Source organism: Armigeres subalbatus, chromosome 2, assembly GCF_024139115.2.
Source record: "Armigeres subalbatus isolate Guangzhou_Male chromosome 2, GZ_Asu_2, whole genome shotgun sequence".
NCBI classification, from domain to species: domain Eukaryota; kingdom Metazoa; phylum Arthropoda; class Insecta; order Diptera; family Culicidae; genus Armigeres; species Armigeres subalbatus.
Window position 1 is genome coordinate 185,833,237 of NC_085140.1, and position 13,359 is coordinate 185,846,595.

General features: G+C 45.3%; 1 protein-coding gene across 3 annotated transcripts in view; it reads right to left on the reverse strand.

Moving 5' to 3' along the window:
• LOC134215621 (uncharacterized) overlaps positions 1–13,359 on the reverse strand; it is an 88,412-nt gene that overhangs the window by 38,934 nt on the left and 36,119 nt on the right. The window lies entirely within an intron of this gene.

The window sequence follows — 13,359 nt, forward strand, 5'->3', positions numbered from 1 at the left end:
CTCTGTATCAAACAGAAGGGAGAACAATAAAAAGTTTTGCCACTTATCTGCCCCTGCTGCTGTAGGTAGCAGCAGTAACAATAGCCTGCTTCACTGGCGTCGCCAGAAGCAGCTACTTCACTCGCCGACAGCGATCGCCTTGGATCCGTAGGTAGGAGCGCACCACACAATAGCCTTTTCACTACCGAACACAATCCGCGATGAGACACAGCACACACGTCTGGCTCGTTCGAACTATCGGCACGGAATGGGGTTGAAATGTTTTAAATATGCGATGTTTGTCGTTAAATCATCTCAAATAAATGCCGCTCTTACGTAAACTTATGGGCAGTATAGCCACTTCAAGAACTGTTTTCTTTCTCCTGTTCTTCAGATACTGGATGGCATGCAAAAACATTATCATGTTAGATTGCGATTTGGAGTTTGGTAATATATTTTACCGAAATAGTCCTGTAATTTTCAGATTTACCATCATTTCGATATTCTTCTACAATATTACTGAAATCTGTAAAACAAATTACTGAACTTCTGTAATTGTACATTTTTACCATCATTTCTACCGAAATATCTGTAAAACAGAAAATTGACAGATGTCAATAAGCAAAATCACTGAACTTTCGGTAAACTATATATTTTACAGAAAGGTTCGTTATTACTGAATAAAGGAATGTTGACTTTCCTAGTGCATTAAAAAAAAGTGACACATTGTGCATCACCGGGTCAAAAATGACCCCAACTGCAATTCGTTCCCAACAGTTCATTTTCGAACCAATTTTTAAACTTTTGGAACAAAATTGTTACGAACTGGTTTTTGCAATTTGGCCATTCTGGTTCCAGAAATCGGTTTTGAAGGAACATAGATTTTTTGGCCATTTTTTTGGCGTGATTTCTTGCTTTTCGAAAGGTTTTTCAGGAAATGCTCTCCAAATTGCGTAGCAACAATTCCAATAGCATGTGGCCATTGTCTATTTCCATGGATCAATACAATTCCAGGTTATTCCACCGTCCGATGTCCTTCCGGAAGATCCGGAACGTCGTTGAAGTGGTCAATTCATGAAACTCATCATAGATGAGCCCGTTTTGTCTTTCTTGTACAACAAAGTTGTACCGAAAGGCGACTATAGGATTACTCCAAAAATTAACTTTCGATAGAAGGCCCGGAGACCCATAGTGTCATATAGCGATCGACTCAGCTCGACGTATCGAGGTGATGACTGTATGTGTGTATGTGTACAAACTTTGTAGACACACTTTTTGAAACTTATTAGTGCTGTCCAATGAGAGCTTGAAGTAGCTCGAAGTTTCTCCCTGTCCTGCTCATGCCCATTTGTTGCCAAAAAAGAACGAGCAGGACGGGAACAACTTCGAGCTACTTCGATCTGCTCATTGGACAGCACTATTATTAACCAATTTACTCGCAACAAGTTGCATTCAAAGGGGAATGTGGTCCCATTTTTTGCTATTGAAAATTGGCCCAACCGGACATTGCATTTCGGAATTATTGAAAAATCATTGTTTTTTCCCAAGAGTCCTGAAAAAAAATCAAAATCGGCAAAAAAAATTTTCGGGAATGGTGGCAATGCATAGTAATTAATGCAAAAACATGCAAAATGATAGAAAAAATGCAACCTATTCTCCTGAAGTGCTTTTATGACCTTTCTGATGTGTTTTTTCAATACATTTCACGATTCACAAAAAAAGGTATCTTCGCCGCATTGTCGAACGCTGAGTCTCCATTTTGATGGGCCTATGTGGCCACCGGAGGTCATTCAGAAGATCCGGAAAGTCCGTAAATGTGGTCAATTCATAAAACTCATAATAGAAGAGTGTATATTTTTTTCCAAAGCTTTCCATTTTCGAACGCTGAGTAACAAATGATTTTGGTGAACCTGAGTGGACCACCACACCAGATGATCCGGAACGTGCGTAAAAGTGATCAATTCATGTACATAATATCTATCATAGAAGAGTGCGTTTTTTTATTGGAACACCGTTACACCGGCTTAGCCTGCCGGTGGGCCTGTACCGGATTTTGGAAAGCTATTTCCAGAACCGTGTACTATTATACGAGACCGATGCCGGTCAGAGAAGCGTACCTATAACCGCAGGAGTTCCTCAAGGTTCAATACTGGGCCCGGTACTATGGAACTTTAAATGACGGGGTTCTGAAGCTAAAATTCCCTCCTGGTGTTAAGATCGTCGGCTTCGCAGATGACGTAACCTTGGAGGTCTACGGGGAGTCTATTCCCGAGGTAGAACTGACTGCAGCACACGCGATCAGCACGATGGAGGATTGGATGAGCGCTAGCGGCCTGCAGCTCGCTCAACATAAGACGGAGGTGGTTATCGTCAACAACCGCAAGTCGGTTCAACATGCAGTGATTCACGTGGGTGAAGTCGCGATCGCATCAAACCGGAGTTTGAAGCTGGGCGAGGCCGAGTGTCCGAACCGGTGTAGGTACTGTCTGAAGCAACCATGGCCTGTAAGGACCTGGGTCAGGTGGAAAGTGATTTCCCCATGGCGCCTCTTGACCCACGTACCTATCTCCGGTATCAACCTATGTGTCCATCTACCCTTACTGGAACTGTCCCACGCACGCTGCAATTTGACTATTGAGGCCAACCTGACAGTCCTACGGATGCCTCTCGTGCCGCGCATTTCAAAGCACTCTCTGTCTTCACCGATAACGATGTCAATAGGCATCATACCGGTGATGACGCAAAGTGCATCGTGCGACACGGTACGGTACGCGCTCGCAACTCTTAGGCACATGAGCCTATACGTACTTTCTAACTTCGTTCTGTAGCAGTTAATACGCAGAGCCGTGCCCCAAGCTGGCCCCCCATACCTCAGTATGGACAGAGCAACGCTAGCCAGAAGCTTGCGCTTGCTGGCATAAACCGCAGAGCTATTGGACATCATCCGGGACAATGCCACTATAGCTGTGGAGCCACGCTTGCAGGCGTAATTGACGTGGGTACCAAAGGTGAGCTTATCATCGATCATTACCCCCAAGAGTTTAATGGAGCGTTCAGAGGTGACCGTGCAGTTGCCTGCCCTTATCACCGCTTGTTGCTCCGACTTTTGGTTGTTAACAACAACCAGCTCAGTCTTGTGGTGAGCCGGTTCTAACTTCCTGGAACTCATCCACTCCTCCACAATTGCGATTGAGTGGGCTGCAGTCAACTCCACCTTTTCGATCGATTCGCCGTAGACCTCCAGCGTAATATCGTCAGCAAAGCCAACGACTACCACGCCCACCGGTAACTTCAACGTCAAGACACCGTCGTACATGACGTTCCATAACACCGGACCCAGTATGGAACCTTGCGGAACCCCTGAGGTTATGTCAACGCACTTCCGACCCGCCTCCGTGTCGTATACCAGTACTCGATTCTGGAAGTAGCTTCCGAGAATCTTGTACAGGTACTCGGGAATTCCAAGACGCAGGAGCGCATCTGCAATAGCTGCCCAACTGGCACTATTGAAAGCATTCCTCACGTCGAGAGTCACTACTGCACAATAGCGAACTCCCCTCCTCTTACGCTGGAAAGCTATCTCCGCGGATTTGGTAACCGACAAGATAGCATCTACGGTCGACTTACCCTTTCGGAAGCCAAACTGGTTACTCGATAGACCATCCGCACCCTCCGTGCGTATCAACAATCTGTTGAGTATGATCTTCTCGAGCACCTTCCCCGCCGTATCAAGCAGGCATATTGGTCTATATGCCGACGGATCCCCCCGTGGTTTTCCCGCCTTTGGCAGTAGGACCAAGCTCTGCCTTTTCCCTCGTCCAGGCATCTCTGCATGACAGATCTGAATACCTCGGGAGCCTCAGCAATGGCCGCTTTGATGGCCAGGTTCGGAATACCATCCGGTCCTGGCGCCTTACCTACACTAAGGAAATGTGCAATCCCCGCAAGTTCCGCCACAGTTACTCTTCCCTCGTAGGCTACCCTGGCCCCTGGCAGCTCCACAAAGGGAGGCTAGGGACTTGGGTCGTGCCTCGCGATGATCCTCTCCAGCCTCTCTGGAGACCGCTCTGTAGGGGCCATCGCCCTACGTGTCTTGGCCATTACGACCCTATAGGCGTCACCCCACGGATTCGCGTTGGCACTTTGACACAGGCCCTCGAAGCAGGCTTCTTTGCTTGATCTAACCTCAGTCTTCGGAGCGGCTCTAACAGCCACGAACGCCACCCGCCGTTCAACACGCTCCTCTTATGTGCGTGCTTGCTGCATCCGCCTCCTTGCCCGTAGGCAGGCTGGTTCGCAATTGCTTGAGTCCACCAGTAAGCCGGTGGCCTCCCATTCCTAGGGTGGACTTTCCTAGGCATGGTGGCATCGCATGCACGCGAGAGTACTGTTACCAGCTGCTCGCCGCTCAGACCGAGAGAATTGTGCTCGCAGCGGAGCGCTTCCTTAAACACCTCGTCGTCGAAGTATGATGTCTTCCACATACAAGGGCTAGGCCTCGCCCCTTCTTCCGTCCGCTGGATGCTGGTCGTATAGTCGATACTGTAGCGAACCACCAGGAGGTCGCTGTGAGTGTAGCCATCATCTACCCTCCGGTTCGAACTACTCGTCTGGTCAGGGCTGCAGAACGTAACGTCGATAATCGACTCGGCCCCTTCCAGCTGTAGGTACTTTTGGTACCGACATTAGCCAAGTCCACATCCAACATGGCCAGTGATTCCAGCAGGATTTGCCCCCGTTGATTCGTGGATCGGTTTCCCCATTCCACGTCCCAAGTGTTGAAGTCCCCCGCTATCACCACCGGCCTACGCCCCATCAAGTTAGCCGTCAAACAATGCGCCTTCTCGACCGAACTGCTCGATCGACCATCGAGGAGGCGCATAGCAGCTGCAGAAGAAGACCCCGTTGATTTTGGCAATGACGAAGCCCTCGTGTGTCGATGACACCAACTCTTGGAATAGGTATTTCCCCGTTGTCCATATCGCCGCCATTTTAAACCCATCGGTGACCCAATTACCGTTCCTGGCGGGTACCCGGTAAGGATCTGCTATGATGGCGATATCCGTCCCCCATTCAGCAACTGTCTGACACAGCAGTTGCTGGGCTGCATCACAGTGGTTCAGGTTTAGCTGCGTTACCTGCACTGTGATTTTGCAGCACGCTTAAACGCCGGGCACTTCGAACCCCACATGCACTATGGGGAAAAGGGTGGCCATTAATCGGAAAATTTACTATCTCCAATTTGTCTAATTTATATATCATATGAAAGTATATACCCTAGATAAGAGAATCGGAAAATATTGAAGCGCTGTGTTTATTCAGTCAAAAGATATGGGCTGGTGAAGTGAAAAAAGCTGATAAAAATAAAAAATCATTACTAACTTTGATTTGTATGTTATGAAGTCATTTTTTCTTCAAATATAATGTTTTTATACCATTTCAAAGCTTAAAACTTTAGCTTTCCGATAGATTGGTTTGTTTTGCACGCGAAGCTTAATATCAAAAAGTTGTAGAAGAAAAACTTTAATTATCATAATTCATTGCTATAAAATGGTCCCGAAACCTAATGTCCTCAAATGTCCCCTGGTCTGTAAATGGGGGATTGAAATATAACCCTAGTACCACCTTCTAGTGAGTGATTTACTTGCGCATATTTGCGCGTTTAAGTGAACGCAGGCAATCAAAGTTTTCTTGAAAATTTTGATTTTTATTCTCTATACCTCGTTATGATTAGAAAATGAACAACAATATTACTAGAAATATAGTTGTTTGCTATTTTATGCATGCTGTATTGAGAAAAAAAAAAGGAAAAAAAATTAATTTTTTTTTCGCTGTTGACATTTTTTGAAGGGTTAACGATGGCCCTTAAAGGGTTAAAAAAAGGTTCTTAAATATTCCTGCACATAAAATATGTTGCATAGAAACAGTTTTCATTGAAAAAATATTTTTGGCCACCCATTTGTATGAGAATTCCCCATAGTGCCATGGGGTGCTTGCTGTTCGCAGCTTTGCTGGAACAAATCAAACAGTTGGGAGGGTTCGTGCAGCATTGTGCCTTATGTCCCTCCAATCCGCAGCGTCGACAGAGCTTGCTTCTGTCAGGGCCTTTGCAGTCCCATTGCTTGTGCCCCGGTTCCAGGCACTTGAAGCAAACTTCGGGTTGCTCAAATATGCCCACAGGGCATACCGACCACCCCACCTTGACGCTCCCTAACTTGACTACCTTGGAGGCGTCCGCTGCAGATACCCGAACCAATGCTACCTGTGTTCCTGCCGGGGCTTTCCGTAGCCGAACGGCTGCGGTGGACGTCTCCACTTCACACTGTCGCCGCAGTGCCGTGACGAGCTCTTCGATTTCGGTGATCTCGTCCAGGTCTTCAACCCTTAGATTCACCTCCGTCGTGAGTGCCCTCACCTTGACCGTCTCGCCTAGGAGTTCCTCCGCCAACTTCTTGTAGGCGGCGCCCTTTTGCGAGACGCCCCGCTTTAGCTCGAGGATCATCTCGCCCATCCGGGTACGTCTTATTGACGTAAGTCTGCGCCAAGTTACTCCTCATCGGCTTCATGACGTCCGAGTACTTAGCTTCATCCGTCTTGATGACTAGGGCATCGCCCCTGGAGCGATTGGCGCCTACCCTAGACTTCTGGCTGCCCTCATTCGCCTGGGCCTTCGTTTCGGCCCTTGACGTCTTCGGTTTCCTCTTGTTCTTGACCAGGGTCCAGGAGGCGTCAACCCCCTCTATTTCCCTGGTCTGGGGTGGCTGAGAGCTCTCAGCCTGCCGTAACCCCATACCACCGTCTTTCCTGGGAGGAAGGACCTTTCCAGGTCCTTCCTCCCCCGGTTTTGGAGGTACCTGGCCGGGGTTCAGCATCCCAGCCCCATTACCCTTGTTCGGGGTAGTAACCCTCCGCGTTTTGGAGCGGCCCCCAGGGAGCTCATCCCCTGGAGACTGTCTCCCCCGTTTTTGTGTCTGCTCCGCTGGAGCAGTCACCCCCGACGTGCCCGCGAATACTTGAGCCTCATTCTGGGTAGACTTTGGCACCACCGTCTTCGCTGGAACGCCCTCGGTCGATTCGACCTTGCCCGAGTCCGCAAATCCTTGGACCTCAGTCTGGGTAGACCTCGACTCCACGGATTTCACGGGTTTAGACTTGGCCGTCCCGACCGCCCTCTCCAGCTTGGCGTCCAATATCGACTTTCGAAGTTCCAGCAAGCTCCTTTTGAGGTCCTTACTGATATTATGCTTCGATGACGCAAAGTCGATGATGGCGTCCAGCTGTTCCGTCGCCACCTCGAAGGCCGAAAGCCCATCGCGTTTGCGGTTCATCGCCTCCACAAGCCATGGGCCGTCAATAACCCCTACCGGCGTTTTTCTAGCCGAGAGGAAGGTTGAGTGACCCACGCTGGCGCTGCGCACTGAGCTGCCGACTATTGCCTCTGGCCTCCTAGGCGGAGACCTGAACAACCCACCTCTTGCGAAGGGGTTGTCGCCTACACTACTACCACTAATTGAAGAATTGACTTGGTTTTCCATTTTGGTCCCACGAGTTGCTCGGGAAAAGAGGTCCACCACGTCAGAGCCCAGCATGACGCGGTAAGGGACAATTACTGTGGAGGGTGCCCAGGTACCCCACAGGCTCCGTTAAAGGCCTAGCTTATTATTTCACCCCCTGGCCATGCATCCCCTCGGCACGGGTCGCTTGACGCCTTGGGATTAGGGGTTAGGGACGATGGTCCCGGTCTAACTCGCAGTGGCCATGGGGAGGGGTCGTCAAGCCCTTGGACAAAGTCCCTGCTGCCCCCGAGACTCATATGGTGCGTCAGAAAGAGTGTCAGGGTGTGCCAGATGGTGTGTTAGAGAGAGCACCCAAGTAAGACTCATACGGGATGAGTGCCTGTGTGAGCGTGAATGAGCGAGTACATTAAGTACTCCCTATCCCCCAGAAGTAATGCTGGGAATGTTTCTTTTGTATTTTAGTAAAAAACGGCTACTCAGTCTAAATTTAGTAAAACGAGTATGTTATTTACCCAACGTGTCGAAACGTTAGACTGAATTTAGACTGAGTAGCCGTTTTTTACTAAAAGTAATGCTGGGAGGTAGTTCCTGGGGGAACCAGGGTATTAGTAGAGAGGGTAACTCAAGTAACCTTCTGTTACTTGGGTGGGTTTAGTGGCTCCGGCGGGCTGGCCTTCTGCCTTCCGCGGCAACCCCACTCCCTGAGTGATAATTTTAGGTGTCTGTATGCAGATTTGCCTTCATCCCTCTATAAAAAAAAGACCTGAGTGGCCACCGGAGGTCCTCCATAAGATCCGGAAAATCCCTTAAAATGGCAATTCATGAAACTCATGTAACCGCCAGTAGGCTCCGCCAAAGTGACCGTGTGCCGCTCAAAGCGCACAAACCCAAGTCCTGGTGTTAGGTGGGACGACGGCCCTGCGACGAGACAGAAGGTATGCGCAGGCCCACTAAGCCGCCTATACAAACAACCATTACAAACAACATAGAAGATAATACGACTCGATACAATCTAGGCGACGAATAGAGGATCACGATTGGAAGCTTAGAATATGCAGGACCAGGACGGCTGTTGTACGCTGGCTGCACAGTCTCGACTGCGATGGGGGGCTTCGGGGCTTCCAATGTGCTTTGTGATTTGTTGCATCCTGGTTGTAGAGCGATCCTTATGGCGCATGAAGGTGACGGAACAGAACAGTTTGGAGGACTTGGAAGGTTGATGTGGGCGGCAGGTGAACCAACTACATTAGAAACAGTATTACAAACCGTCACTTTGAAGGACACAAACGATAGATCCTCGACGCTTTTTCCCTTAGGAACCAACGGTTACTTTGACCATGGAAGATTCAGCATTGGAAATTTCAGCAACATACTGTCTGATCTGTTCCTCATTCTGCTCGGGTGCGAAGGGAGTTACATAAAAAGATTTCTCGTCGATTGCAAGATAATTGCAAGATAATATGCAAGCTGAAGATAAATAGCCATTTCTTCAACTATAGCATCATCAACGTGCACTGCCAACACGAAGGAAGACTCGACGACGAGAAAGAAGCGTTTTATGCACAGCTGTAGCAGACATACGATGTATGCCCACTGCGGGACGCCAAAATCGTCATCGGTGACATGAACGCTCAGGTAGGAAGGGAGGAAATGTATAGACTGGTCATCGGACCGAATAGTCTGTAGAACGTATCGTACGACAACGGCCAACGATGCATAAACTTTGCAGCCTCCCGCGGAATGGTAGTCCGAAGCGCTTTCTTCCCCCGCAAGAATATCCACAAGCAATCTTGTAAAATGTCATCTGCATTTGACTAATTTGTTCATAACTTTCTACAGAAGAATTTCAGTTGTACTCATAACGCTTGAGTAGAGCTATGTTTTTGGCCAAGGGCACATTTCTCTAAATATAACATTTGAGGCTGGAGAGTGAAATCTCTCCAAAATGTCACGTGTCATTTGACATAATGTCATTTAAATGACATTTTGTCCCCCACGCCCCAGATTACATATTTACAGCATTAATGTCTTATTAGACAAAGTTGTAGGCACATTTACGCGCTATAAGTTTGTCATACCTCATGTATTGATAGCTTCATATGAAGAAAGTTCTGATGAAATTATACAAACGAATGCAAATGACATTTTACAACACTGTGGCCACATGGAAATCACCTAATCAAGAAACGAAAAACCAAATCGACCACGTTCTAATCGACGGTAGTTGTAGTATGTCTGCGCTCAAAACTCTCAACGGTGTACAACATACGTCGTAGTCGTCCGCCGTGGCTTAACATTGGGCATCTACAAGACGGTAGACTAGCTCAAGACTACGCGCAGTAGATGGAAGTGGCACTCCCAACGAAAGAGCAGCTACGCGCAGCGTTTCTCGAAGATGGCTGGAGAGATATTCGATCCGCCATTTGAAGCACCACAACCGCTGCACTAGGCACGGTGCCCTCGGATCAGAGAAACGACTGGTATGACGGCGAATGTGAGCAGTTAGTTGAGGCGAAGAATGCAGCATGGGCGAGATTGCTGGAACACCGCACGAGGGAGAACGAAGCACGATACAAAGGGGCGCGGAACAGACAAAACTCGATTCTTCGTTGGCCTGCGAATCTATGTTCAAAACAGGGGTGACATTGCGCATCTCGAATCGAATCACTCGATTCGTACGTTTTTGCATTCGTTTCGAAAAAATTGCGGCATTATGTATTTCGTTCGACTTCATTCAGTCGCAGTACAAGATTTCGAATGGTGCTGTACTAGCTCAATCGAGTATGTTCTGTCAAACGAAATGTAAACAGAGAGAATAAGGGATAGCTGTCTCCGTGTTTATCATGCCGCCCGCTGGAGAGACAACCTTCAGAGCATTGCGAATGTGAGTAAACAAAGAGAATAAGAGTGATTTCATCTACGTGTAGCATGTTGCCTGTTGGAAATCCTTCATGGCATGAATTGGCAGTTAATTTATAAACAAGCAAATCGTTCCTATAGTCATTATTATATTATTTATTGAACAGTTGAAACCGATTAAAACATTATGCCGATACGACATGTTTTATAAATTGAGATATAGTTACGACACAAATTATAAGTTTTATTATTCGGCAACTCGGCCGTACGAAAACCATTTTGTTTTTGTTAAATGTCTTGGCTTTGCATGGCTTTTCTAAAGCATTTGTTTAGTTTGATTGCTCTAATTGTAATCAAATGTCGGTCTTCCACCGTCATTAGTCGTCTCAGTACACGCGACCGCATGCGTAGAGTAATCAAACTCATCAAATGCTTTAGCATTTATTATATTTATTCGAGTTTATGCCACATATCCGATTTTGAGCTAAATAATTTAAAGCTAAAAAAGAATTCGATAATAAATTACTTTGATGTTTCCATGTGTTTTAGTTAGATGCACTTGGGTTATCTCTTGCGCGTTTTTTTCATTTAACTCAACTATTTTGACGTAGATTCTGGAATATATACGTTTTTACGCAGATTTTCCCCATAGATTTTTCACGCGTTTTATCGAAATTGTCAAGAAATAGGGGAACTGTTCCGATCTTCATCTCACTGTACATATATCCATCTCATCGATAAACAAAGAAATACGGCACCAAAGTCGTCGCTTCTTTTTGTCAACAAATTCCATTCCATTGCTTTGTTTTTGATGGGATGGAAATAGGAGCTATGAGATGAAGTGGCAAACCGTTCCCCTACGTGAAAACTGCAAAAAAAAAACGATTTAAGTTGAAGTCGTTTTTACGAGGATTTCGGGATAATTAGAGATTGCATATTGTCTGGAAACAATAAAAGTAGGTATACTAATGACATTCTTTCCTTCAAAATACAATAATGAAACATTTATACTCTCCCGTAGAGAAATAATAACAAATATAATGAAAATCTTTCAGCAAGAAATGACTCTCGAACAACATTCGAAAGCTATAAAGGTGACGAGTGATTTTCATTCGACTTGAGTCGTTTTTCAGTGTGCTATCGAGTCTCCATAATGCCAAAACATCTCGTTATTCTTGTACCTCCTCGAGCATACTCGAACGATGAGTCGTTTTCGAGATCGAATCGAAAGCCGTAATGCCAAACATGTTCGACTCGATAGAATTACGTTCGAATCGAGATGCACAATGCCACCCCAGATTCCTAAGAACCAGAAAAAACCGCTAATGCACAATGTGTCACTTTTTGCCTTTCGTGTATACTAAATATACGTAAAGGGTATAGGATCACTCTAAAACCGAACTTTTGATAGATGGGACCCATAATGTTATATATTAATCGACTCAGCTCGACGAATTAAGGTGATGTCTATATGTGTGTATGTATGTACGTAAGCGTGTGTGTACAAAAAATGTGAGACACACCTTTTTGTACTTAGCCTTATCCGATTTGCCTCCATTAGGTTGAATTCAACGCGGAATCCTTCCTAATTTTTCGCTATTGAAAAATGGCCCAATCGGTATTCCGGAGTTATTGATTAACTTTGTTTTTTCCCCATTTTCCCCAAAGGTCCACCCTAGGGAATAAAATTCCAAAATCGAAAAAAAAAATCTCAAAAACTGCTGCAATGCATTCAAATTAACGCAAATAAATGTGAATTGATGGAAATAACGGAATCTATCTCCCTAAAGTGCAATTTTGACCTCTCTTATGCTTTTTTGTTGCTACATTTTATAATACACGAGAAAGGCACCACCACCGCTAGCTGGACTATTCTGGATTTTTGTTGTTGTGACGTTCCTAGAGGTCGCTGAAAGCTGGTCACCACCCAAAAATTTCCGTTTTAAAAAGTTAGGAAACGTCACAAAAAAACCCTATCTCATTTGGTTACAAAACTGCAACGTTTTTAAATCATCTCTGGTCCAAAATAGACCCCAATAATGCACTAGAAAGATTAAACTCGCTATGAGTTGTTCCGCTGCGATTGATATTTCGCAATAGTGCTACCGTATTTATCATTGTTTCGTTCTGAACGAAATCAGTTCTGAATCAGCGCCTAAAAGATTGGATGCCGATATGCAGTGAGTAACAAAAACCTTCAGATAGATAGGTAGGTAATAGATTTATTGTTAAACCCATTTCTGAAAAATTTATTCTTTCATTTAGTGCTATGCCGTTGGCCTTATAGTTCGGAGTGACTAATAGTCTCTTCAATCTAACTATTTCGTGAATCTTTTATTCTGTTAGTCACATCAGTAGACCAAAAAAAGTTTGAATGTCCTCTTCTCTTACAGTTCATCGTTCCGAAACTCTATTACGATCAAAGCAAATTACGTACATACAGGGGTTGGACAGAATGATCGGGACAGGCAAAATTTTATAAAAATTCAAATGACCATAACCCGATTTTTTTGATTCTCGTAAAATTGGATAAAAAGTATAACTATAACCACTTGCTCAGAACCGGTTTCACGGATTTCACGAAAACGGTCATATCTAAGGTGTTTGTGCCTGATCAGTGGCATCAAAATATCAATCTACTCAGAAAAAGTTCTAGTTTCTGTAAAAAATATAAAATGGGCAAACATTTCACCCAATTGAAAATAAAAACGCCTAAAAAATAATATTTTTGACATACCCTTTGACATATCTGACATACCTAAACATAGATTTGACCAGTTTTCCAAAACTTGATTAATTTTCCCGTCGAACGCTATCAGAATTAGAAAAATCGGTTAATATTTCACGGAGTTATGGTCATTTGAATTTTGATAAGATTTTGCCTGTCCCGATCATTCTGTCCAACCTCTGTAGGTGCATAGAAATAAAATAATATCACAAGTCTTAAAAACGGTAAAATGCGTCAGTAAAAATTCAAAACGTTCAAAGTAAAAACCCTCCATCC